This window comes from Mytilus trossulus, chromosome 10, assembly GCF_036588685.1.
Source record: "Mytilus trossulus isolate FHL-02 chromosome 10, PNRI_Mtr1.1.1.hap1, whole genome shotgun sequence".
Classification (NCBI taxonomy): domain Eukaryota; kingdom Metazoa; phylum Mollusca; class Bivalvia; order Mytilida; family Mytilidae; genus Mytilus; species Mytilus trossulus.
In genome coordinates, this window is record NC_086382.1 from 60011687 (window position 1) to 60038979 (window position 27293).

The 27293-nt window shown below is 33.7% G+C and overlaps 1 protein-coding gene and 1 long non-coding RNA gene across 2 annotated transcripts in view; both read left to right on the forward strand.

Annotated features, from left to right (window-relative positions):
- The window catches only part of LOC134686439 (pyrokinin-1 receptor-like), a 67236-nt gene that overhangs the window by 14925 nt on the left and 25018 nt on the right, over nt 1-27293 (forward strand). The gene's annotated exons all lie outside the window — the stretch shown is intronic.
- LOC134686438 (uncharacterized) lies at nt 23756-25338 on the forward strand. The gene is made up of 3 exons (XR_010101612.1): nt 23756-23955; nt 24575-24691; nt 25122-25338. It is a non-coding gene; the product is annotated as an uncharacterized LOC134686438 (long non-coding RNA).

Genomic DNA, 27293 nt, shown 5'->3' on the forward strand with positions numbered 1-27293 from the left:
CTCAAATTTGTCCAGTGGCAAGTCCTTGAAAATATACGGCAAATGGTACACCCAACAGTGGTGCTTCATTTTCTTTGTAGATTCTCCACATGTTGGTATAGGACAAGTGGAGTGCTTGTTGCCTTCAAAGTGTTTCACATCTGGCTGCTGAGCATCCTGCTTTTGCTGTGGAGTATTTACCTCTGGGACCGGAGTCCCCTTATCTTCTGGCACCTTAACTGATCTGTTACCCAACTCTCCAGTGCAGATAACCAGATCTGGTTTCTCTTTGGGTAGGATCCCACGTGACGAATCACGTTTTTTCACCACTCTGACTGTGGGCAAATGACATTCCACCTCCACTTGAACCATAGGTGAATGACTCCCTTCTTCTTTGTCAGTATGCGGAACTTGAATATCAGTCCAATCGATATAATTAATATCATGTAAATCCAGAACATCTTCAGGTTCCTTCTTCACCTCTTGTTCGTGACTTTCACGTTCCTCTTCTCCCCGCTGTTCTCCCGGGGGGAAAGGCAATGGTGTACCTTCATATGCCTCTGAAGGTGTAGGCCAACTGTTTTCATCACCCTTACTTGGCCTTTTACTCATGTTTAATCCCAATATTCACAATCTGAAAAACACAATAAAAACTGATTATAAAATATGCTAAATATATACATCAAACTACTGGTATATTGCCTTAATACGTAAAGTTACCTTGCGGTGTCAGAGTCCTGACACCGTGGACATCTAAACTTTACCATAGTGTCCGCAAGCTCTGGTGTCAAATCTACACATGCTCCATGGTACCACTCATGACAAAAATCACACTGTATCATAAACAGTCCATCATCTGGTTTTCTGCACAAACAGTACAAGTCTGGGTTAGTTGCCTTAGTCACATCCTCACCGTCCTGTAACCGGTGCTGGCACTGTTTTAACCAGGGTGGTACTTCTCTGTCTTTACATGGCTTTAAACGGTCATGATTTATTATCAGTAAAGTTTTTTGTAATTTTATCTTGTATACATACGAAGATAATTTTGCACATACAAGTCCTGGACCTTTCCACGGTGGGTCCAATTTCTTCGCTCTACCTTTAATTTTAGCTGTGTCTAAAACATAAACTAAATCTCCTATTTTGTATTCTCTTTCTAGAATACGTACATCATAATCACGTTTCATGGTATTCTGGGTAGTTTTCAGCGTGTTGCGCGCTATTTCATGGGCAGATGTTATGGCATCTCGGAGTCTTCTCACATACTCATCTTGTGACTCATCTGTTTCAGCACCAGGTACACTGTACAATAAATCAACAGGCTGGTTAACCTCTCTCCCAAGCATCAGCATGTTCGGCGTAAAACCAGTACTTCTGTTAACAGATGATCTAACAGCTCCTGCCAACTGTGCCAAATGTTCATCCCAATTGTCTTGTTGTTTTGACACGAAGCAACGGACTGCGTCCATTAAGGTTCTGTTGCAACGTTCTGCTTGTCCGTTTGATGATGGTCTGTACGGAGTAGTTCTCGCTTTGTGCATTTGCAAGATTTCACAGATGGATTTGAAAAGCTTGCTTTCAAAATTGCGTCCTTGGTCTGTAAAAACTTGAAATGGGTATCCAAAACGAGAGAAAAACTCGTTCACTGCAGCTCTTGCCGTATGTTCTGCGGTTTGTGCTGGCAACGGAATACATTCCATCCATTTGGAAAACTGGTCAACCATAACTAGTACATGGGCATTCCCAAATTTCGTCTCTGGCAGTGGTCCTAGAAAATCTAAGTGGACTCGCTCCATTGGTGCACCTGCATGAAACTGGGTAAGCGGACATTTCGCCTTTCTGTTCGGCTTCTTGTGTAAATTGCATGTACTGCATGTTTTGACAAAGTCTCTTATTTTTTGTGTCATACCATACCATTGATATTGTGCTTTAATTCTCAATGCGGTCCTATTCATACCTTGATGACCTGCTGCTGGAATATCATGACATAATGATATCACTTGTTCAACAAGATCTCTTGGTACAACAAGTCTGGGTGTTCTGTCTTTCTTGTCCAAATTTCTCAATATTCCATTATCATCTAAATAGAACATATCTTTGTTTATCCAATATTTCTTAGCTATTGGACTGCATCTAAATATTGTCGCTTCTGGTGGTTCTATTTTCTCCCTGAGCCATACCAGTATTAACTCCAAGTTTGGGTCTTTTGACTGATAATCCTGTAATTGTTCTGATGAATAAGTACTTGCTTCTATACCTGTCTCAGTGATGGCATTTACATTTGGGAGGTCCAAATATGTCGCGTAAACTGACATACCAAGTGGTGTAGTGACTATTTCAACTGAACTGTGACAAACGTTTTGGTTATGGCTTACTGTGTCTTGATGTGTACTGTCAAATACTTGTTGCTGGACCTGAAATGCACCTAAATTCTCTTTCACGTGACGAGTCACGTTCTGGTCCTCATCTTGTAGTATTGAACTTCCTAATTACATGTATATGTTGGGTATTGTCCTGTTTCAGTAAATTGTCATCAGAAATCAAAGAACTCGGTAGTACTGTGTGTGGTCCTATAGTTTCAAAACTTTTAAAGTCCTGATGTGAAGCTAAAGGAATTACATTATCTACGTCTTCTTGAAATCCAAGCCAACTCTGGTGTGCACGAGTACAGTAATCGCATGCTCCACAGGGTAGATATTGTTTTAGCATTTTTCCAGCTGCTAATCTATTCTGTGGACAGGCTAAATCTGGCAGACGTGATAATGCGTCCGCATTTTGGTGTCTTTTACCTGGCCTGTGTTTAACTGTCATGTGATACTGGCTTAGCTCCTCTAACCAGCGAGCTAGTTGTCCTTGTGGCTCTTTAAAGTGCAATAACCATGTTAAACTGCTATGGTCTGTACGGACTATAAACTCACGTCCTAAAAGGTAATGTCTGTAATGTCTGGTGAATTTCACGACTGCAAGTAATTCTTTTCTTGTCGTGCAATACCGCTTTTGCTCATGGGTCAATGAAAAACTTCCGTAGGCAACTGGTCGCTCTACACCATCTTGAACTTGTATCAACTCTGCTCCAATTGCGAAATTGGAAGCATCTGTGTCCAAAATAAACGGGTCTTTATTGTTGGGTAAAGCCAATAAAGGAGTTGTTGTCAATGCCTCTACAAGTGTGTCAAAAGCCTCTTGCTCTGAGTTTCCCCATTTGTACGGTTTCTTACCGGTCAATTGATACAAAGGGTAGGACAGATCTGCGAAATTTTTAATAAAAGTTCTGTGATAATTGGCAAAACCTAGAAATTGTTCAACCTCTCTGGTTGTCGTAGGTACTTTCCATTTCTTCACAACTTCAACATATTCACTGCCAATGGACATACCATCTCTATTGATTGTTCTGCCTAAAAAGTCTATTTCTTTTTGAAAGAACTCACATTTTCTTGGTTTCAATTTCAGCCCATACTCTCTGAAACGTTCAAAAACTGAGGTTAAATTCTGTAAATGGTCTTCGAATGTCTTTCCCATAACTAGAATATCGTCTAGGAAGGCAAGTACAACATTCCATGTTAATCCTCGGAGAACAAGATTCATTACTCTTGAATATGTCCCTGGGGCATTGCAAAGACCAAAACTCATTCGAACAAAGTGGAATAATCCGTATTTAGTGATGAAGGCGGTCTTTTCTTTGTCTGAGTCCTTCACTTTCACTTGGTAATACGCACTATTTGCGTCCAATTTTGAAAACCATTCATTTTCCGCCAAAGTGTCTAAACATTCGTCTATCAGAGGAAGTGGGTAGACATCTTTTTTCGTCACGGAATTTAATTTCCGGTAATCTATACACCAGCGCACGGTGCCGTCACGTTTGCGCACAAGTACTGGCGCAGATGCCCATTCTGATATAGATGGTTCTATTATACCTGCATCTAACATTTTCTTTAAATGGCTTTCTTCTTCGTGTGCAAAGCACATGGGTGTTCGTCTTATTCGTTGTTTGATAGGGCGCGCATCACCTGTGTCAATCTCATGTTGAATGTGGCTAAATGTTCCTAAGTCAAAATCGTCTAGTGCAAAAACATCAACAAATTCATGAAGTAAATTGGCAACTTTGGACTGTTGGTCTTTAGTGAGTTCACTGGATTTATCCAATATGTTCTGTAACTGTTCCGGTAGTATATTGTTATCTCTGACTATTCCAGTTGTTGCTACTGACGGGGCTGGCCCCGTTTCAACTACATCTGCTTCAATTGCTTCGCCTAAAAGAGTTCCCTTTTGCAAAACTATCTTGTTGTTAGTAACATTCAGTAAACTGACACATGGCAAAACACTAGCGTTGTAATAACCACGTGGGATTAACAAATCTATCTCTTTATTAGGTTCAATTATAAAGTCTTGTAACTCAGCCGACAAATCTGACTCTAATTGTACAACTGAATTAGGAGGTATGACTGTTCTATGTGGAACGGTTATTTTAGCAACTCTTGCTATTTTGTTCACAGGCGGTACCAGTCCAACATCTCCATGGATCATAGGTAATGCTTCTCCATTAATGAAAAATACCAATTTTCTGCAATCTAGAATCACTTTTGCTCTTACTAGAAAATCAAGTCCTAATAGCATGTCATTATCAATAGGTGCAACATAAATATCTGTCCTATATGTTCTTTCACCAATTTTCATTTCGACTGGTCCCACTACAAATGCATCCATTTGCATACCACGTCCTGCTGCTTGCATTGTTGTTTTTCTTTTGATTGGTGGCTTCTTAATGAAAGATGCAAAAACTTTGTCAGAAATTATTGTTACTTCCGCTGCGGTATCTACTACCGAAATTACTGCCTGTCCCTGTACTTTTAATGTGAATCGAAGCATTGATGCTGAACCTAACTGGCAAATAGTTCCTCCTAAATGTACAGGATCTGGCATCTGAAGGTCAATTACTTGCTGCAAATCTTTATCTGGCTGTGTTTTGTGCAATGGTGAATTAGACAAAGTATCTGTAGATGTTGAATTATCACATGTTTTTAACGGGGTAGTCCCCGAAACAGGTGTCTTGTTAATATCGTTTGAAATAGTGTTCAATGTTAGGCGGTTAGGTTTGGACTGAGTCAGGGTTCCGCCCTTTAGCCCGACTCTTTCTGGTTTAAAGGATCTGTATAATTATTCCCTGTCGGCGACTGTAATTCAGGACAGTCCCGTTGTATGTGTCCAAACTGATGACAAAAATAGCAAGCCATATTTGCTAATTTCTCAGGTGGTATAGGTCCCCAGCGCCTTCGGAATGGTGATTGACGCTGATTGTCTTGCCTATTATCTCTGTTATGCCATTGTTGGCGATTACCTTGCTTGTTGGTTTGCTGGCTATATGGTTGAGCTGCTGGCTGGACTTCATTTTGAGCAGGAAACTGTTTTGCCTGCTGTTGTTTGTGAACCTGCTGTTTAAGCTCTCCTATTTCCTGTTTATGAAATGCTTCCATAGCAGTCATCTTCTCTAGCAATGTTTCCATTTGTTTAGACAATTCGGACTTTGTGTCCGTCTTACCAATAGCATGAACAACTAAGTCGCTGTCATAATCATAACTAGGTTCATCCTGATTTGGTTGTGGGTCACGTCTACCGGTTGGTTTACCAAATATAGCTGTGTGATTATGTTGAAACCACTTTATCTGGTCGATTGCTGCTTCAACAGATGTCGGTCTGGCTGTGGCTCCATGTTGACCAGCTTCTTTATCTGAGCAACCCTGGCATATTTTCCAGATAGCTTGTGTGTACATGTAATTATCGGGAAGATCTCTGAATGCTTTGCAGGCTAACGAGAGAACTCGATCTGCCCAATCTTCCAATTTCTCATTTGCATTTTGACGTGCACTCATGAACTGCACTTGCAACGTCTCAGGCAAGTCTTGAAAGTTAAATCTTTTCTCAAGTTTGTGAATTACCTCAAAATAATCCACTCCCTGGTCCCTGTCGATTAAATTTGCATAGTAATCACCTGCTTTGCCATGTAAACACCAACACAATTGGTCTTTTCGTTCCGTGGTAGTCCACGATAAACGATCAGCATACCTCTGGAACTTGGTGTAAAAAGTTTTCCAACTTGATGAACCATCATACTTCAGTCCTTTTGGTATTTCTAGGTTCTTTGATTTTGGTTTTGCTGGAGGCATTAATTGCGGTGACTCATGATAACTTACAAATGGTCTAGGTGTATACATATTTCTATTCATTGTTGAAGTATATGCTGGGTTTGGTGTTCTCAAGGAATATTCGGGTTCCCTGAAAATCTCTGGTGACTGCATTCTGTATTGAATTTCAGGTACTGGTATTCTACGTTGAATTTCAGGTGAATGTATTCTACGTCTGATTATAGTTGAAGGTGTATGTGATTCTAACCTTTGATGGCGTCGTGGGACTGGAACAGGCCTTTCTGTTCTAGGTTTGTGTTCATTGGGTCCTTGCTGCCATCCCAATTGTGATGTCTTCTGATTTGGATTATGGTTACGTGAATAATCACGGTTTTCAATATTTTCATTGGGACCTTGCTGCCTTCCCAACTGTGGTTTCTGATGGTGGGTAGCTTGGTGACGTGAATAATCACGATTGTCAATATTTTCCTCAACATTTAATCTGATACTTGGTTTCGTGTACTCTGATTCATCTGTTCTATGAATGTTGTCTGTCTTATATTGTCGATCACTTGCAAATTCTTGAACTTTCTCTTGATCGTCACACTCAGTTTGAAGTAACGACTTCTTTTCATCAGGTCTTGAGATTTTTGATGAGTACCTATGGTCTCCATGCTGCATGGTATAATCTAAAATTTTGCTCATTGCTGAACTGGGACGTGATAAATCACGCTTGACTTCCTCACGCTCAGGTTTAAGCAAATATTCATCAGAAGGTGTGTCTGAATCTGAAAAGTCACGAGTTTCTGCATCTTGTTTAGCATGTCCTGAATGAATTGCAGTTGTTTTCACCTCACCCATGTCCACATAATCCTGGAATTCATAACTGAATTGTGGCTGCGTATGGTATTCTTGTTGATAGGTGACCGGTGAAAAATCTATCAAATTCATCAACGCCTCAGTTATTTTTAGTCTTGGTATTTCCATAAGATGATCAGGCTGAATGTTACCAAGTGTCTCTCTCATAGACATAATCTTGTCAGCTATGACATTTCCCACACCAGGCAACAATCTTAATTCTTCATATGAACAGCTGTTGATTCTTATACATTGCTGCTGAAAAGCTAATGTTGTCATGATGTTATAGTAACACAATACAGTTTAATTAAATCACTGGTTGCTGAACCAGAAAACAAAATTCAATGTATATGTGCTATGTGGCTAACCACACAAAAAAACCGGCTATTTTTCGGAAAATTGCTAATTTGCCCAATATTAACCGTCGCCGGTCAATTTCGCCACTTTCCGGGCAACGTTGCCAATTTAATACAAACGTGTAACAATTATTCAATAAAAGTTTGTAAACACTGTAATTAACGCAAGTTTTTATGCTTATTGTATATCCGTGTTCAAACACTTCATAATATACTACATGTAGCAATACGAACTCCGCAATTACACGTGACGTTCTCACTTCTGTGTCTCGCTTCAAATTCTCCTTTTTCCGCAGGAAACCCTGCTCGCCAAGCACCAGTGATGTGATTTCCGAGTATTACTACTTAATACTAATATATGCAATACAATGCAATGCTCCTAATTGTACTAACTCACCAAATATACTACGATATGCTCTGGTTTTAGTCTAAGTACTTGCTCGCTATTCCCGCCAATACGCCAACTCTCGTTACCTGGTAACTATCCGTGATCTTATCCTGAGTTAGGTAGTTATCAATGGATCATCCCGGGAACCGGACTACGCGGTATATCTAACTACCGTACTGTCTACATAGTAATGTCACGTCCATTATACTATATTACACAACAGATACATGTATATATAAAGAATAATAGAGATAGGGCAGTTAGTACATATACCGCAGGGAAACTTGATGGGAAGCATAATTATTTTCATTGCATTTACTAGATAAAGAGTACTTTGTGGAAAATAAACCAGGATTTTTTTTTATAGAAATCCCAAGGCCTTTAATACAGATATTTTCGTTATAAAATTTGAAACAAAGATTACTCACTTGCTTTTCTATGATGCGCTAGTGTTCATTTTCTACAAAATAATGTTCTAACCAACCTGTAAATTCAAAAAATCCGTGCTGATTCACTCAAGTCCAGCGCACCCTAAAAGGTGTAGCTGATTCACTCAAGTCGAGCACACCTAAAAGGTGTACTTGATTTTGTGTATATTTTTATTTGTTTTAACCAATATCTACATTATTAATAAACTTGTTTTTTTGGGGAAATCAATGCTAGCACTGCATGTCATAATCCTATTTCTATCAGTCATCAAATTGCCCAATATGAGAGTACAAGGATAAAGGCTGTGGATTTTCTATAAAATTTCCTTATTGTTATATACCTGTAGATATAAAGGTAGTCTATGTAGTTGAGTTACGGATGATCTTCGTTGACTCAATTGGTTAGAGCGCTGCCTGTGGATCCCGAGATTGAAAGTTCGAAACTCACTGATATCATTCATGGATTATCACATCATTATGTTTAGCATTGAATCAACACAAGGGCACATAACTTTTAACTACACGCTGTCTCGCTTACAAAAAAGTAAAAACACAAAAATACCGGACTCCGAGGAAAATTCAAAAAGGAAAATCAAAAAATTAAACGGTCTGTGTGTTAATTTTGTGAATCGAGACCGAGTTTACCCATCAATGTACTCATACAAAAAAACTTCTATTATCATCTTCTTAAATTACATGTATTCTGTGATTTTGTGTGTATATTGATTCCTTTACTTTAGACGTAACGCGCGATGTTCGTACCTCATTGGAAAATCGGTGTAGTTGGCAAGTTGAAGTCCAAAATATATAATTTTGAAATGTCATATTCATTGCTATTGTACATATTTTTAAAAATAATATTTTTTCAAAATAAAAACGAAAAAAATTATTGTTGAAACAATGTTTTATACTGCATGAGGCAAGCTTCATTTAAAAAAAACGGCTATTTTTAGGCTGTCCCGCGTAACATATTTCATTTATTGTAACCACTGAACTATGATTTTCGTCTAAACTATTAAATATTTTGAAAAACGGTTTTTTCCATTATTTAACAGAAAGGTTCCGTCAGTCTTTCATGTATTTTTTATGACGTTATGATGACGTCATAGAACACAAACGCGTTCCATACGAGAACGGCAAATCTGTCCCACGGAAAAAAAAATTGGGATTACTGATTTTAGAATCCAAAAAAAGTTATCTAAAATGGAAAAAGGTTAGTATTTGTATATACTACATCAATGTTATTTTGCTTAATTTTATAAATTTAAAGACAACTATCCTAAAAAATGATATTTGGTAAAACTAACAGTTAGGTATTTGTCATGTTATTCGTGTGAAGAATGTGTGAATGGGAATTATATTATGTGTACAAACAACGCCATTGGTCGCAAAGAGGTCGTGCCTATTAGACATGATGACAAAGGTTCTATAGACGAAGTCGAAAACGACAATGAATATACAATGTCTGACTTGATTGTAGAGGGAACATTACTTGCCCTTTATACTGATGAAGAAAATGCCGAGTTTTATTTATTGCGCGCATCTTCTAGTCCTGAAAAACTAAAAACAAGTGAAGTTGACGATTGGGGTGTTTCTTTTAGAAAAAACACAAAAATCATTCGAGGGCAGTACTTCAAATCAGACTTAAATAAATCAGAACTGTCATATAAATTAATTAGACGAAAAAAGGCAATTGTACCAGAGGCATCTGTAATCTATATTTCACAACAGTTAAGAGTGAATTCTCGATTTGCACTTACTCTTCCCGAAACCGTGCATCTGGACATACTATCTGTACTAGATGAAATGGAAAGTTGAGCTTAGATAATATAATAAAGTTTACTATGACAAATTATAATCTTTGATTATTCATGCACAAGAGAAAAATTATAGATTAAGTAGTTCATATCATTTGAATGTCCTAAATATATGTTATAGCGGAAAAGAAATTGTAAATACATGTGCGATAATCGATACGTCCCAAACAAGCTAGGTCCCAATTCTTGCTTTCGTTTTTTTTCTTCTTCAATATGAATCAGCAATGAAGGAATTAAAATAATAGTTTGTCATATACTAGTCCTGTTTAAAGAAAAAAGAAAAAAAATGTTTGTTGTTTACATACAAACAAACATTTTCCCCGATCAGTACATCATATGATAGTGTTTCAGGTCTTTCTCAACTTCCCTTTGTTGGTCGTTGATTGTGTTTGCCTTTTTGGTCGGGTTGTTGTCTCTTTTACACATTCCCTGTTTCTATTTTTTAGTCTAAACAAACAAACAAAGGAACACATATTTATGGTCAATCACATAAACGTAAAAAAACCTTTAAAATACGACGTTTTGTAGATAAAAACGTCGCGACGTTGTGTTACGCTTACATGTACGAACATCGCGCGTAACGTCTTAATAGTTTAGTTTGAAATAACAATATTCTTCTGTAATAAAAGAAGAGGAGTGATTTTTCTGAACATGACGATAACGATAGTGAAAAAACTTGCCAAAATACCACACAGTACGGCAGACTATATCAATTATTAACACCCGACTCCTTAAAACAAACTATAAAATCATGGCTACGGGGGAAGGGGATTAAAACATGAAAAAGGCGTGAAAGGCTTTTATAACTAATCACAAAATTAATGTCAAGTTCAGTTGTGTCTATTTTCACTCTTAGGGGTTATAGTCCTTGATTATTTGTGAAATTGTACGTGCAATTATATATATAACTTGAGAAGTGTTGAACCAATATATTTCAGATGTTGTTCATATGTTATGCTTTAACTGGTGACTAAATGGATATCAAATTTGCAAATGATTTTTTTTTTTACTGTTGCCACTCTTAATATGTAATCCTCGATTAATTTGAAATAGTTTTGTGCGTGCAAGAAGTTGGAACCTTTCGCGAAACGCTTTCAAACTTCAATTTTTGGTTACTTGTGACAGCATATAAGTCAATTTCGATATTGATGAATTTCGGTATTCATATATAGGAGTTTATAATCAAAGAGCAACGTATAGAGCAGCATAGTCTTCAGCAGCATATACATGTCCAAGAAATGTAAAAACTTTTCATCGCCCCGAGTCTATGTAAATTATAAATGAATGTAACTAACATAATGCAAGTTCACCCCTAGAATGATTACATACAATTATCGAAATCAAGCTCAAAGTATTATGCCCTTCTACAGCTGTGCCCAAAACCAAACCTCCTAGAAAAATAAATAAAAGAACCCATTTAGGACTTCTTCAGACAATTATGCCAAGAAAACAGATATGAATGACAATTCCTAAATTTGTTACATGTACAAAGTGTATCTCTATTAACATGATAAAAGTATAACATGTCGTTTGATTGTGTTAAGCCATTTCAATTGATATTTTATAGTGTTTCTTTCTATGTTGTGATGTAACACTTGCGTCAAATAAGGGTGAATGTTGGTACCTATTTAAGCGTTTAAACTCGCTGCATATGTTTGCACCTGTCATATGTCAGTCATCTGGTGTTCAGTAGTTGTCGTTTGTTGATATGGTTCATAAGTGTTTCTCGTTCCTTGTTTTTTTTATAAGGATTACACCGTAGAATTTCCTGTTTGAAACTTTACACTTTATTTTTGGGCGCTTTATAACTTACTGTTAGGTGTGAGCCAGTGCTCATAGTTGAATATCGTACTTAATATAGCTATAATGGTTTACTTATACAAACTGTGACTTCGATGGAGAGTCTCACTGGCACTCTTACGACATCTTCTTATATCTACAGTGCAAATTGTCTAATTCGTCACCTGAGTTTTCCAACGGCTTGGTTTAAACGACACATTTTCATGGTCCCAAATATAACTATAACTATCCTTGCAGAAAAAAAAACGAGTATTCCGACACCCTGCTTAATCCGACATTTTTTCCGGTCCCTTAGTGTTCATATAACACTTTTAAAACCTCTGCACTTTTTAAATACAATCTTGTATTACTAGGTTATGACCAATGTATGAAATCTGTCTCCCTGCTGTTAAAGATGTAATAATGCTGGCGTTTAAATCAGACATCGAATTCGTTTGTCTTCATTCGATAAAAAGTAACTAAAAGCATTTTTAAATATTGTATTCAGTTGTTCACGAAAAGGAAACCATTATGTATTAGTCTACACAGTTTCTCTGATGTACTATTGTACACATTGAAGCAAATTTAGCGGTCATTTGTACGGAGTATAATTTACGTTTTTAAATCTTATTGACTTTTGACAAATAAGGTTTTATAACAAATGTGTTATAAAAACGTATATGTAATAGAACTCAAATACTTATATAGTTTATTTTTCAAATAAATCCGCTTAATTGTTTTCTTTAAATGTCAAAATGTATATTACTTCGTGTCTAATATACTTCAAACAGGCTTGAAGCCCTTCAGATGTCAACGTTAAGATGTTATTCCTCCTAATAGATTTTGAAACCGACAGTGGAGAAAAAAGTTAATTATACCGAAGCTAGATTTAATAAGTTTCAGACGTAATTCTGTTACCATGCATTTATAAGTTATTCCTAAATTGACACTTCTTTTAAACTATAATATTACCCTTTATAAACAACTGATGATTTCGTATAAGTTCTTCAAGAAAATTAATTTAGTGTTTAAACTAAATAAAACCGGAGACTTCTCGGCACTTATTTTTAATCATTACAGATTGTTTAAGTTTTTATAGAAGATGGAATACTTGAGGATTTCGTGCTTTAATACAGTTTATATGCGACTTAGCAGTAAATCTCTACTCACAATGATGTGTTACTCATTTTATAATTACATCCTTGTCATGAAGACATGAGCGGGAACACATCGGAAATATGGGAACTATTTTTGTACTCGAACATTTTTTTCAAATCTAATGCACATTTTACATGTAACATGGCATCTTTTATAAATTTTTGGACTAAATATGTCAATTTTTTTTTATTATATTGTCGAAAACCCAAAATCTAACATGTTTTTTTTCTTATCTCCTTTAAATATTCAGTCAAAAGTATGTTCTTGTCTTTTGAGTATTTGTGTCATTGAGCTGAAGTATTATTGTAATAAACTCCGTGACATGTTATTAATTTGCACAACACCACAAGGTATGAGTGGGTATTGAAATATGGACCAATGCATGAACATATCCATTAAAACCGAAGTAAAACCAATGCAAGTTTCTCCGAGCCGAGCCAAATAGCAAACCTTACCTATTGCAATAAATTTTTATTATATTTTCCTTTCCAGTTTGCACGACATATTTACAACCAGACTTTAATATATATGTATATATATATATATATATACAATTCGTCTAAACATCAACCCAACAATGTTAGATCTGTAAATTTGCTTTCGCAAATTTTTAGTTCTTCCCTCGCTGGGATTCGAACCCATGCTACTGTGATATCGTGACACCAAATCGCCTGCACTGCAGCCGTCCCTGCTAGACCACACGACCACCTGGGCTCTCAAAAAAAGAGCTTTCGCTGGCCATGTGTTACCTTTCCACGTCAGTTTTAATCTAGCGGCGTACTACAGTACATGATATATAAGGCATGAAGATGTTATTGTTACAGATCAGCTAAATTATCTATAGTAAAGGATCCTACAAATTAATGTAAGATACAGTCACACAAAATAATTATATTCATAAGTACGTCTGAGTCAGTGACAACCCTACAACAGATGTATCCATCGGATCGCCATCAATGATGGTGATACATGGCTGTGTACATAATGTATATACAACTCGTCTAAACATCAACCCAACAATGTTAGATCTGTAAATTTGCTTTCGCAAATTTTTGGTTCTTCCCTCGCCGGGATTCGAACCCATGCTACTGTGATATCGTGACACCAAATCGCCTGCACTGCAGCCGTCCCGCTAGACCACACGACCACCTGGGCTCTCAAAAATAGAGCTTTCGCTGGCCATGTGTTACCTTTCCACGTCAGTTTTAATCTAGCGGCGTACTACAGTACATGATATATATATATATATATATTTATTTAGAAACTACCTCTTTACAACGATCTTTTTGCGGACGGGGTATCCATAAATGCGTCTAACAGCATTTACAATGAAAATATAGACAAGTAAAATATCCATATAACATTTTCAGACTTACAATTACATTGTAAAATAAGACATAATCTTAAATAATATAAATAAACATTACAATATGAAAATATGATCTAAACTAAAAGTAACGTTAAACATATTACATAAACAACAAATCAGATTTAAAGTTTATCTCTCTATAGTGCCTCACAATAAACAAACAGCAATTAATCAATCGTTTGCAGTTAGTAAGTTTACCAATAAGTAGTAAAGAACACTGGGATGAGACAATAGGTAATAGTTCAATATTAAAGTTGTACATAGGTAAGGGTTTGGAATTTGTGTCAGATATAAGTTTTATTTTCATACTATACAAGGTAAAATATTTTGACATAAAACACCCAGTTGTCTAATATAAAATATAGCTCATAAAAGACCGTTTGCCAAAATTAAAGCAGATTCTTATTTGAGACCAAACTAATTCCAATGCAAATATAATGTAAAAGTCCGAGCCAGCTTTATCCAACCATATTTTAAAAATCCAATATCTCGAAATAGAGCTCCATGACCTATCAATATATTTAACTCATTTTGTTTCCTTACTAACACATTTCCGACTATAGTATCAATTTTAAATTCTTCTTGCTGTTTTTTAATTTCACCTAAGTTCATCCTTAAGATATCAATTAACACGCAGTTCTCAACAGGAAATTAAACATGCTAAATTCGCTTTTACGTGATGTTTCTCCTTTAAACCCTTGATAAATATCCTTTAATTTAAGTAAAATAGAAACAATACAAAGTCCTTACAGTCATACTCAACTAGCTTTGCTTTACACTTCTAAAATATAATTGTTAGTATGAATTCCATTTGCTATAACAGCTCCTTCAGGAACAGTTTTGTGTATTTTAAATGAGAATTCTCGCCGCATGAGATTGCCATCAGGTTGTTTAATTTCTAGTGTTACAAGTAAACCCTGCAGATGTTTTTTGAAACTTTTAAACTGAACTCCAATTAAAATTAAATTGTCGATTTTCTAGTGACAATATCTGCGCAATGTATTTGCCGAGAAACCGAATTATCTTGTAAAAAGAATTGTCTCGCGGTAAATATGTTTTACATTTCATGCATTTCTACTAATTAAATAATCATTAACAACAAAGTAGCTGGAGTGCATGTCGCTGGGTACATTTTGTATGCCTACTCATGATAAAGTAAAGAACATTGACTTTTTGTGTTGCATGTACTGAACTTTTCTACATTCGAACAAGATACAATAAACACAGAATTAAATTGACACTGATGCTAATCTAAGACAGTTCAAATGTCAATATAATACATCAGCGGCCATTGCTTCTTTATCATTTTGTATACGGTCAAACAATTTCAATTGTGTATTTTAAAAATGTTTACATCAGATTTCATTTAGTGTGTAGCCGTGACAGGTAATATCTGGTTTACTTGCTTGCTAGCTGAACCATGACATCAATGTTAGGTTAGGTAAACTACCCTCCTTTAAGAGTAGACTAGTCCAATAGATAAATAATCTGTAGGACTAGGCTACTTCGAAAGGAGGGAAATATACCTTATGTAACAATGCTATTACGGTTCAGCTAGCAAACAAGCTAACCAAATATATTACCTTTAGCTATATACTCATTGTCTTGAAATCGTCTGTAAATTGCAAGGAAAAAGAGTGTCAATCCTAGAACGTGCTGCAGTTTAATTATATATTGATCCATTCTTCGTGATCAACGCGGATTTTTTTCTCCTCCGGAAATTGCAGAAAAGCTTTTAGTATACCATAAACGATTAGTTTTCGACAATTATAATTTTTTTCCCCCCATCAAATTACGCTTTATTATATACACTATTGACATTTCGCTTGTTGTGCACTTGAACAGTAACTTAACTTACCCTTCCCATGAACTTTTCCTAAAAAGATGAAACTGTTTTGTGTCGACAAATATGCCAAAACGTACTTGTCACTAAAACTATTTTAATCAACAATAAGTTGTGTCCATCTAATGTAAAATAGTTTCTACAGGAAAAGCAAAATCAATCCCTTGTTTTTATCTCGTGTAATCTAAGGATTTTCGATTTAGACTTAAGTGATGTAATTTCGAAAGTGCTATAGCGAAAAGTTTTTTGTAACTATATTCCGTGTAGTTTTCTTATAAAGTGTAAGCATCATTATAATACTCAAATATCCCCTTCAAAATGACTTACTTAGCCAATCTGCATTTCCTTGGAATTATTGCGTCTGATTCCAATTTAATATCCATGACACACTTACTATTCTGGTCCTTATGGAAGATAAGATTGCTTCCACTGTCTGTGTGAATACTTTGACTTGTGTTAGACCATTTCTCTATTGACGTTGCATAATGTAACGATGCCCTTTTCCTGAAGTGCAATTCACCTCTTTGATAAAAAAAAGTTTGTCAAAATCAATCGTATTAAAAGTTCTTTCAAGAACTTAGCAATGGATGACAGTTTTTAATGGAAAATCAAATGCCCTAATTCAACAGGTTTAATATGAGACCAATATCCTTAGTTAAAGTACAGAATCGCAAGTACGCATATACTTTGACATGAATTATAAAGTGCACAAACTACACGAGTATCAATCAAGTTTCTAGGTACAAAATAAAACAAAGAAGTTCAATTTACCAAACTTCATTTAAAAATATGGCGATCCATGTGGTATGATTGCCAATGAGACAGCTACTCATCAAACTTCAAAATGAAGTGGATATAAGCAATAATAGGCTTACATTACTTTTGAAATTCAAAATATCTAATTGACAAACTTTTTTAAAACTTGGAAATATATTGTTTTTAGTGCATATTGAAAAGATACGTTTTCAATAAGTGTTTATATCATCTTACAAGATTTTCGAAACCAAAGAAATTAATCTTTTGAAGACCAATACTGAGTCTTTCATCGTGTTGTTGCGGCAGTTATTTACCGAATGAGCAAAACATCATTATTTCAGGCATAAAAAAACAACTGGAGGCTTGTATACCTGCAAAGTTCTCTGTTATAAATGGGGTTTCGATGAATTGGCTCTGTTTTGTTGCAGTCTGCAAACCTTGTTTTATTTGATTTTTTTCACACAGTTATTGTTTGATACATATCATCGACACCTTCGTGATTCTGTGAGGATTTTAATAAGATTAGTTTATAGAATATAATGCCAAGTTATTGAAGTCTAAGTTAATATTATATTTCAAATTGATTTACGTTGTTTGACTGTTGAAACATTACACACATCTCAATGCAACAATATAACTTACTTATTAATAATCAATATTTCGGAATAAATTGCATATTTTCCTAAAAATGGGGTGAATATCAGTTTAAAGGAAAAAAGGTAAATAAACTTTAAAATTATATTTGGGGTTACTGCTGCATACCCTTGTTAGCAAAGTTGTTCAGGCTTTCTAGTGAGACATATTTGATGAGAGGATAATTTTGTTGGTCTAGGTCCTGGAAAGTGACCACATCGAGCAATTATTGAAGAATTTTAGTTTGCTTGTAATTGTATTTTTGTCTTGAACCTTGTCTATACGCCTCTTTGCGCTTCTTTGTTACACATTTGTTTGCGTTTATAGTGCTTAAGATTATACCACAATTTTGACTGCTGTACCCCTATTTGTGGCATTTTTACATTTTATGTCTGGTTTTTTAGTTCACACATCGTTGTCAATATAATGGAATTTTATGCGACTGTCATACAAATGAGAGGTTTAGCTAGTTATAAAAAGTTGCTATTTATTCGTTTGATGAGTTTCAGCTTTTGAATTTTTTCATTTGGTTAGGAACTTCCGTTTTGAATTTTCCTCGGAGTGCACTTTTTTTGTGATTTTATTTTAAGACAAGATGGTGAAGTCCCACATTATGCAGTACAGTATTAAACAAGTTGTATTCATTCAGTGCTTGTTTTTCCTTTTTTTGTAACAAACAAAAATTCAACGCTAACACGTTTTTCATCAACAATTTGAATTCGGTAAAGGTCAACAGTAGTTTGTGTATTTCTGTGTATATTTAGAAATCTGCGAAACGCATCAGGGTCAAACTTACTTGAAAAGGTCAGGTAATTAGATATTTCTACCACGCTTTACATTTCAAAATTAGACACCTTTTATTAAAAGTGGTTTTTATTTTCCATAGGCGTAAACTGTGTTTACATTTCTTTGTACGTATAGATATCATATTTCCGTATCTTCAAATCAATTAGGGTTCTGCTATTCGATAAAACACCCTCTCTTTATGTACGTGCACTCTCGGGAAAAATAATTACAACCAATGGAAAGGGACGAATTTATAGGACGAAATTGGTTTTCATGTAATATTTATTCATAAGGATTCTAAATCCGTTTACCTATGATTAGTTTGCCGTCACTGTCCTAACAATGCCATTAATTCTCCACCCATACAATTAAAACTAGTGTTCTCGAAGGAATTCGGAAAAGTTGCACTGAACGTCTAATTCGAATGTCACTGGGGACTTTTTTAATGATGAAGATATATCTACGGATGGTACAAGAACAGCCAAATTGACCATCACTTTTAATAGAAGCTATAATGACCGAGCCTGAGTATTTATTAACGTATCATCATTAATACTTTTCATTGATTTTCGGACACAACAGGTTGTCATGTTATAATTCTCAACATCTAATTGACCATTACAGGGAAATTTAGTTAGTTATAAGTAGAATACACTTTTTTGCGTACTCCTCAACTTAAAACTCGCCCCTTGTCAAAGCCAACTCAAAATAGAAAGTGCTTTTGATAGCTATTATTTGTGTGTATCTCTGTCCTATATGTTTTTCCATTTATTTGTATTATAGTCCTGTCATGTAATGTTGTCATTTTTATCATATTTAACATTACCATAAAAGCAGGAGGTTTGGTTAGCCTAAAAAACAGGTTTTACCCACCATGCATTTTCTTAAAATGTCCTGTACCAAGTCAGGAAATTTACCATTGTTATTTTATAGTTCGTTTCCGTGTGTGTTACTTTTTAGTATTGTGACTCTGTTGTGTCGTAGTTCTCTTATATTTAATGTGTTTCCCTCAGTTTAAGTTTGTAACCCGGATTTGTTTTGTTTTTTCAATCGATTAATGAATTTCGAACTGAGGTATACGATTGTTGCCTTGTATCATTTTAAATGTTTTCTGTAAAATCAGTCATGTGCTAAAATACATTTTGTACATAATAAATATCAAAGGATGAGTCATAAAACATCATTTTAATCATAATTTCATGTCTATCAAAAGCAATTTAAGTGTCGTTATTACTACATTAATCAATTATAAATGTTCGACCATTTGATTTAATGCCAAAGACGTGTATCTGCAATCAACTCATTTTAGGTACAATCAAGGTAAAATGTCTATTATAAAACCGAAAGCATTTAAAACTATTGATAGCAGAAAACAAAACGCAAAGAAAACATGCTAAAGGTACATCAACGATTGATTAAGTGAAATAAGTTTTGATTTCATGAACATTATAAATAAGATTTAGACAAATGAAAGATAAAAAAAAACAGCTTTCTTTTTGTATATAGATTAAACCGTTGGTCTTCCAATTTGTATGGTTTGACACTCAATCTAGTTGTTTGGGGGCCAATATTGCTTGCTGTTCAGTGTGTGCCAAGTCTTCGTGTTGGTGACCGTATTTTGACCTATTATAATGGTTTTACAAATCGTGACCTTGATGCAGAGTTGTCTCATTGGCAATCATTCAACATATTCTTATATCAAAATAGATATATGAAGATGTGGTGTGAGTGCCAACGAGACAACAATCCATCCAAATAACAATTTAAAAAAGGTAAACCATTATAAAGACCGTTGGTTTTCCTGTTTTGGATTGTTTTACACTAGTCATTTTGGGGCTATAAAGGTAGGTTGTTGTTCTGTGTGAGCCGAGGCTTCGAGTTGATAGCCGTACTTCGGCCTATAATTGTTTCTTTTTCCACATTGTGACTTTGATAAAGAGTTGTCTCATTGGCTCATATCAAATATACTAATTTCCATAACTTTTGAACTAACTGATACGATTTGTGACAAAAACATTAACATAATGACAAGGAAAAAGCATATATAGTCTGAATAAACAAACTAATAGAAATAGTTCAAAATTCAGTTATAAGTCCCCTGTCCTTAGTGTCAATGACTTTTTTTATAAAGTAATCTATGCTTTTTACCTGTTTTTGTGTTGATGGGCAAAGAATATTAATATTGTTTTCATTTTCATTGAGGCTATTAAAATTTTCTATACATTTAGTTTTTGTTAATTTTTCAATTAAAAAAATGTTCTAATGGAAGCGTTTTTCCTGCAAAACAATAGAAAATGTTTTTCATCCTCAATTGTATTGCAGGAATGACACAACCAGTTTTCCCTAGGGATGTTTAGGTGTCTCCCTTTTTCTATTAATAAATTATGACCACTTAATCCCAATTTAGTGTTATTACGTCTATTTTAAAATATATTAAAATTCAGATATGGTTCTATTGTATGACTTAGTTTGAATGTTTTATATAATAAACGTTTACTGTTATTATCTATTTTCTCAAATTTATGTTTATATAAATTTTCATAGTGATTAAGGAGATTAACTTTTAATTCAGTTTTAAGTGTTTTTATTTTGTTTAGATTCTTGCACTCCTCAATATGCTTAAAACCAACGTTTGCTTTCTTTGCAATGTTTTTAATATACGTAAACCTTGTGTAACATCCTGTTGAGTCTAGATTCTTAAATAGAAAGAAAGCATCATACAATAAAAAAGTTAAATGTCTTGTTAAATATAGTAAATTTTGGACCTTCATTTTGTAATTCTAATGGATGTGCTATTTAATCCTTTTCTTACTGCTAAATTTGATGCATTTTTTCGTGATCCAAAAATATATTTACAAAATGATAAATGAAGTTTTCCAAAGATGTTTACTCAGTAAAATCAAGAAAGTCAATTTCTTTGTGGATACATTTGCCCTCTGGACAGCTCTACATAATGTTATATATGTATCAATAAAAGTAACCTCTGCATGTTTCTTTAATAGGGATATTAGTTTAAGAACCAATATAGAATTTAATAGCAAACATTACCTTTTTCATAGTAAATATGTTAAGGTAGTAAAATTTGTAATCAGTTGATTTTAGGTAAACATTTTTGCAGTCTAACTTTATAGGATACATAAGTTTGTTAGTGTGTTTTAAAATTCATAAAAACCAATATTTTATGAACAAATCTTAAATTGGTATTTTTTTAAACAGAGAACATATGAAGGAGGTTTAAACTATTCTGTATAGTTCGAGTATTTCCCCACTGAGATCGAATTTTCGTCTTCACAGCACTTACGACCGATTCTGTGTATCACATACGTTCAAATGTATAATGCTGTACAATACAATGTTCTTATCAAGATTTCAACAACACAACAGTTTTTTGAAGGTGCATGTATCATAGTTTAATAGAATACTCTTTGAAATATCAAACAATGTTAAAACAATAATATAAACAATGTAGATGTCAAATACAACTATTACATTTAATATGTATTTACATAACATGGGTTAATGTGACTACAAATGCAATCAGACACTCGAAGTATAAGAGTGCATCATTAATAAAAGTTATTAGACCAGATAATGAAATATAATTTTAGAATGTTAGTTCTGTACACGTAAGCGTTGTTGCATCTACACTTCAATAAAATTGTTCTTTTGAAGATTTAGCATGGCATAAACGTTATATATTATGTAATAATTTTAATGTGTAAATCAAGACATGCAGGTATGAATCATTATCAAGTTAAAGTATAATATAAAACCAATTTTATACAAAAAAGACGGATGTCTTTGATACATTAGAACATGTCTTTTTTTCTGTTGAAAAGTAATAAAACAGTGCCTCCTAGGAAAACCTGGAAAATACAAAGTCTTTCATTACGTGATCTAACTCATCTAAATAGTTTATTACACCAAACTATATATGGTATTTTTAGTTTTTGGCTCATATGTATTCATATCAGGGGAATTCATCGGAGTAAAACAGACTTCTATCTTAATTCAATCGGTTAAGCTACATCAAATAAACACATATTATCAAATAATACTATATAACAACAAGGTCGTCATGGTTTTCTAGTCTCAGAATACATGCATCTTTAAATAGTACAGAAGGTTAAACCTTTGAATTTGCACTTTAATGAGATCGTAAGTAATATAATCTTTTTGTAATATGGTAAGTTTTCTATCTTTGGATTCACAGTTGCATGTTCAAATTTCGATTTGAAATCAAATTAATAAAATCTTTGTTCTCATTATCTCATATATTTTCTTCAGAACTGCTTTAGGAAATGGAGAGATGCAGAATTTATTCCATATTTACACTTATTTTTATGTTTTGTTTTTTTTTATAATTTTATTCGTATTTTTTTATGCGATTTTCTTTTATTGGAACATTTATATTGAATTAAAAGTGAAAGGTGACTTATTGGTCCATCAGGCCGTATGTGTCATGCATTTATATTTTGAACAAATTTATATTTTTATGATGATGTTGATTTACATATGTCATCGAAATAATCAATGTAATTACTTTCTTACTTATGCCATTGACTGAAGAACACTAAAGATTGACATTTAAGCAACGAAACATAGTTTAGTATCTAAATAAACTCATCATAGATACCAGGACTAAAGTTTGTACATGTCAAAAAATACCCCGTCTTTGAATATATGTTGTCATTTCCATTTTTACGAAAATGTATATTTACTTTTTACAAAATTTGACATTTTAAATCCTGACACAGTGTTTTTAACGTCAAATGATATATCGTGCTATGTTAAGAAGAAAAGAAAAAATAGCTGACTCCGTTAGAATTATTTTAATGAAGAAATAAAAAAACAACCACACACATCATATTTTACTTTCAAATGTCCGAAATTCATATTCCCTTGTAAAACAGCGTTTAGATTTGAAACGGATCTACAACATGTTTAGGTCTAAACGTGTTTAGGAAAGCGTTTAGGATCTAAACGGATATTTATCTAAACACATAAAAACCTAAACGTGTTTAGAATTTAAACGTGTTTCAGGGTTATTATCAGTGAATGTTATCATAAAGCTAAACATTAAATGGCATCTAAACACTTCTGAAACACTTTCCTAAACACCTAAACACTTTATAATATTTCAGTACTGGTTTCACCTTTTTACCCAATGTTCCTACATATTCAAACATATTTTGTGAAACTATGATATCTTATCTGTCTTGAAATTATCATTATTTTCACACTTCAGTCCCACCGTATGCAGGTATGCGGAGCTTCTTTATTAATGAGAACTTCCCCAACTGAGTTTCCCTTTTTGTGTTGTAAGATTATAAAATTTCTTTCAATTATTTTTTTTATAAGTTAAGCAATTAATTGTTTATACCAGAGACACATTATATAAAATAATCTTTTTTTAGTATTTTATATAAAGGAAGATGTAAGTGAATTTCTCTAATTTCCGGAGTCGTTGTCCGAATATGATCTTATATTAATTAACGAACAGAGTTATCTATCGTGGTAATTTGATACGGACGCCTTCGAACCCGCTACAGACAAACAACATTTAAAACAATGGATCCCATCTATCAAGCATATCTATCTATTGACGATGCAACAGATACAGAACTTCATATTAGAATATTGACGGAATCAAAAGCCATCTTAACAGTTATTACAGCAGCGGCAGGTAAGCAGATCCATATTTCGTAAAAAGGGGGAGAGGCACATACCATAATTTAACAGTCTAATAATAGGAATATGTGCGTTAAACTGTTAACCTATGCTATTTCATTCAAGTTGACTATTGTGGTAGGAATCATATAATATTAATCAGTCGCAAGGACCAAGCATAAAATAAGAATGAGCTAGTTCGGAAATTTAAGATGAGATTGAATAGTCTAAACTGTCACTGTCCACAGGAACATATAGGTTAGATATACTGTTCCCTACTGTACATAATGTCATAAAAGCATAGTTTCGAGTATGCTATCTTTGCAAGGAATAAGATCCCAATGGCCCATACTGCAACATCCTTTACACACAACACTAAAATTATAGTTTCACTTCATTTGTCAAAGAAAAACAAAGAATACCAAAACTTGGAAAAGGACATTCAAACTCATTTAATTATAGTTGAAAATAAACTGACCACGTCATGGCTAAGAAATTGAAAATAAACTGGCCACGCCATGGCTAAAAAGTTGAAAATAAACTGAAATTCAAACTCCAATGTCAAAAATAAACTGTCAAGCTGTTCTTTTTTTTATTTAAACCTTTTATAATTATTTGTATGTATGCATTTATAGGACTGTGACACTGAAGTGGGAATGCAATTTTAAGAGCTAGAATAAATCCATACCATAGATCAAATAAAAGAACAGATCAGGAAGAGAGAAAAGGATGACTTAATTTCTAGACCAGATGTAAGTAAAAATATATATTAAGTTGCCAGTAAAACTATAATATGATTGAAAAATGGAGGTTAAATCATTTTCTAGTATTTATCCTGTTGAATAGGTAAAGAATGGGCAATTTAAAAAAAAGTATATTCATAATATTAGGATAAAGTAGGAAGAACAGGATGTAGTTCTCAGAAATCAAGGATATTGTTTTATAATATAAAAAAACATCCATGCTTGTTTGCTCTATATATTGTTCCCTTTGAATTATTTGTCTTTTGGTGTATACATTTGCACAAAGTGTAAAGTATTGTCTTTTTAACTACAATTTGTATTTTTCTTTTTTAAGAAATCTTTTTCAAGAAGCTTGATTTATTTATTTTAATAAACATGATCTAAGAATAAGTAACTGTTGCATACAAATGTACATAAAGGTTTCATCTTTTCATTTCAGGATACAAAAGTTCATCTGACAACCAAAAAGGAACTGCACACAAAGAGCCTTATCATAAAATGATTCATTCAAAAGAAGATTGTTCCGCAATGAAAAATTCATGTATGATAGGAGATGGACTAACAATTTCTATTTGTTGAGGATAAAAATCATCAAATTTTATAATTGTATTTTTGTTTGCATTTAGTGAGACTTAAAAATAAATTATTGAACCAAATTGAATAGATTGTATGTTTTGTTTAAGACTAGATCAGAAAAAAACAAAAGAACCAGACTCTAAGTTGTCTAAAAGGTGGAAGGTCCATAAAACGTAAAAATAAATCAACCGCTTGACTACATAAACAATCAAAGGAACAAAAATATTCCTGACTTGGTACAGGCTTTTCCTTTTAAAAAAATGGAGGGTTAAAATTTGTTTAATTGTTTACAGACTTTTCAAAACTTGGTCTTATTGTTTACAGAATTTTCTTAAATTGGTCGTATTGTTTACAAACTTTTCTTTGGTCTCCAGGAAGAATAAAATGTGAAAACCTATTATTGTTAATATTATTATTATCATTACTGAAGTTTTATTATGGTAAAAATCATTGCAAGAACATGAAAGCAGACATGTACACGTGTATTGTATATTATACACTAGTGTGGACTATTCAACCTGTAGTGCTGTACCACACAAGCAGTTGCTGTGAAATCGAAGTACTAGTAGGCTAACCGTTGGAAGGTCTGAACACGATATATTTCTAAACACATAACATCTAAACACTTGTTGAAATCTAAACACTTGTTTAGATGCTAAACGTGTTTCAAAACGTACACAGAAAAAGTGTTTAGATAAGTGTTTAGGATCTAAACACTGTTTTTACAGTGCAAGTACTCTCTATGCACAGCAAGGTGAGTACATCTGAAACTATATGATCTTTGGTACACTATGATATAAAAACACAGCTTACAGCCATAGAGAGCAGATGGTATGTGTCACCTTACTAGACCAATTATTAATATAAGTATTACGAACGTTCATTAACAGATATAAACTAATTATTTCTGAACTGGTTGAAAGTACAACCGGTAACCCTGTCCGTATTTCAAAACGAGTTTATATAATGATTTCCTACTAGTCATAATTGGCAAAATATGTCTCATTTTTTCTTTCTTTTTTTTGTACTTTTGGTACATACAATTGGATTACTACGTACATGATTTCTTATGCAGATTTAATATCTAATTCGGACCTTGAAAAGCACAAATATTTTTTATTCTAAAACCAAAAGCTATTAAGAACATCAACGTTGTGTAATTATCTTAATGAAAAACAACGAATCATTCGAAAGCCAAAGATATGAAAATATTTGACCGCGTGAGAAGTTATACGACCAAACGAGACCTGAAAAGAATATCCAAATTGTAAAAAATGATTTATGACAACATAATTAGATTCGCGTCCCTATTTTTAATTCCTTTATGATAAATTAGAGCAATTACAAAACACTCATTTGTTGTAAAGTGCTATAATCATTGTAAAGCCATGAAAGAGAAAAACATCTCCAAATGGTTACACATTTTCTTATAAACCGAATTCATATTGCCGTAGGTAAACGACCACTTAATGGGAAAAAGACTAGTTAACATATATAAACAAAATATATCCTTTGCATGAATTAATATCAGATAAGTCTGATGGGTTCATCACAATTTTCTTTCCACAAGTCAGAATAATGGTAAATTTCTGATTTGTTTTATTAAAATCGTGTCAATAAATCTCTTGAAAACCAGCATAATAACAACGAAATAATGAAATCTTATTTCCTAATATGAAGTAATAGGATACGTAATTTTCATTATATATTACTTGGTTTATGTCCATTTACATCAAAATACTGTTCATATTAAAGACTGGCATGAACAGGAAATCGATCTTTAAATAATCTGCCAATTTCGTTTTCGATATGTTTCTATAATAACTGCGCCTAATCTTGAGTGTGTGTGCTTTATGGCGCCTTCTGGATTTAGACGTTTACTCACTTCAATATATGTGTCTGTTTCTAATATGTCGAAATAAAGTAGTCATTTTTCTGAAAACCATTAGTTCTTGACAGTCAACACTATGATTTATTTGTATGTGGATGGACGGTTAAATATACTAATACATAACACATTCTTTTCTGGTTTTAT